Source organism: Cucurbita moschata, unplaced genomic scaffold (assembly GCF_002738365.1).
Source record: "Cucurbita moschata cultivar Rifu unplaced genomic scaffold, Cmos_1.0 Cmo_Scf00157, whole genome shotgun sequence".
NCBI classification, from domain to species: Eukaryota; Viridiplantae; Streptophyta; class Magnoliopsida; order Cucurbitales; family Cucurbitaceae; genus Cucurbita; species Cucurbita moschata.
In genome coordinates this window covers 1-2444 of record NW_019268673.1, presented here as the reverse complement: position 1 = coordinate 2444, position 2444 = coordinate 1, and positions in this window count along the sequence as shown.

The window sequence follows — 2444 nt, the reverse complement described above, 5'->3', positions numbered from 1 at the left end:
GTCGGACGATAGGAAAGTTTGAGCTGAAAGATTGAATCACACCTGATAAGAAAGGCGGGCTTAGGAGATTTCTCCAAACGTATAAACAAAAAGAGGAAGCAACCAGTCCTAAAAAGGATACCGATACGCATGCATTCTCGCATGGAAGAACCTAGCTGAATCGGATCAAGGGTCCTAACCTAGTCCGACTGACCTTCTTTGGTTGGCCCCCGCCCCGTGTAACAAGGTCAACGCTTACGTGTTTTTTCCTTTCGTTTAGCGAGATAGCTTACCAGCTCTTTCAGCTCATAGTAGCAGTATGAAAAGCGGAATTCTCATCCTGAATCGAGTCCGCATTGCTATACGAATCGACATCAGCCAAACCAAGAGCTCCTATTTTTTCTTTAACGAAAGCGGATCTAAAAGTTTCGATAAAACCAATATCTTTTAAAGGAGTCGCTCTTCCTTGATCACTGTGGACAATGCAGCTCCCCTTTACCTTTGCCTACCGTGAAAAGGAAAGTTCCCTCACGATAGGCCCTCCCAGCTCCCGAAAGTCTTTCTATCAATCGAGAGAGGTATAGAATAGTACAACAAACCAACAAGACAAGAATGGACTCATAAGATGGGCGGTCAGAGAAGCGACTTCATTTGTGTTATCCGCAAAGGAAATGATCAAGGAATTCTCTATACACGGCTGTGAGATGACCGTATTGTTGCACATCCTGAATAAAGTACCATAGGCAAGCGAAGCTTTTGAAAATGAAAGCGTGTAGAACTCAGATCCATTTTCTCTTCGATTCGTAAACTTTGGATCTGTTCTTCCTTTCGTTTCCGGGTGACTGAGAGAGAAATTAGGCCTTACGTGCATCCGATTCGGTCAACAAAAAGGTACAAAGCGGGTTGATTAAATGGGCTTGAAGTTCCATTATCGTTAGGTCGAAGATCTCTACTAGGTTTAGTGCATTTTGGTAGTTGTGAATGTTGTCGTAATTGAACGTCTTTCTCATTCGACATTCTCTCTTACAGTCCGTGAGCTAATTGGGTTTCGAGATTGCGTATACGTGAAAAGAGCTCGCTTTCGACTTTCTCCTCGACGTTTTGTGCCCGGTTCTAGTTCAGGAAAGGGTCTGATCTCTTTCATTGGAGCACATTGATGCCGAAGGAGTCTTTGGAACCGGTGGAGAGGCTATGATGACTTCAGGCTATTTTAATAGGATGACCGATACCACAAAGAAAGGGTATCTAAGTCACACTAGTGGAATAGCTTTTTCATAATAATTATCTCGATATATGATACCAAAAACCTGCCTGATGATTGATAAGGTAAGGGGTTTTAAAAGACAACAGAATGACAATTCTACGTGTGATAGAAAAGGAGATCTTCTTTTTTTTTTTTTCAGTGTGTGTGGTTCGCCTGCCTTCCTGACCACGGATAGGCTATGGGCCTTTGAACTTCGGCCCCTGAGAATACCAGAACAATGTGACAGGAATCGAACCTATGGCTCTCTGAAACTTTTTCATCGGTTATTTGGGCGCATCTTTCTGAAAAGGATTGTGATGACAGATGACCTATGTGACGACAGTGGACAACATGCCTGCCTTCCTAACCACGGATAGACTACGGGACTTTGCACTTCGGCCCCTGAGAATACCACATCAAGGTGACTGGATTCGAACCTATGGCTCTCTGAAACTTCTTCATCGGTTATTTCGGCGCATCTTCCTTAAAAGGATTGTGACAAAAGATGACCTATTTGACTGAAAAGTTCCTAGAAAGAATATAGTTCTAGGATTGTGACAAGACAAGAATGGACTCATAAGATGAGCGGTCAGGGAAGCGATTTCATTTGTGTTATCCGCCAAGTAAATGATCAAGGAATTTTCTATACACGACTGTGAGATGACCGTATTGTTGCACATCCTGAATAAAGTACCGTAGGCAAGCAAAACTTTTGAAAATGAAAGCGTGTAGAAATCAGATCCATTTTCTCTTTGATTCGTAAACTTCGGATCTGATCTTCCTTTCATTTCTGGGTGACTGAGAGAGAATTTAGGCCTGACGTGCATCCAATTTGGTCAACAATAAGGCACAAAGCGAGTTGATTAAATGGGCTTGAAGTTCCATTATCGTTAGGTCGAAGATCTCTACTAGGTTTAGTGCACTTTGGTAGTTGCGAATGTTGTCGTAATCGAATGTCTTTCTCATTCGACATTCTCTCTTACCAAGCACTCATACTCGCCAGGGTTTAGGAGACAGTCCGTGAGCTAATTGGGTTTCGAGATTGCGTATACGCGAAAAGAGCTCGCTTTCGACTTTCTCCTCGGCGTTTTGTGCCCGGTTCTAGTTCAGGACAGGGTCTGATCTCTTTCATTGAAGCACATTGATGTCGAAGGAGTCTTCGGAACCGGTGGAGAGGCTATGATGACTTCAGGCTATTCAAATAGCATGACCGATACCACAA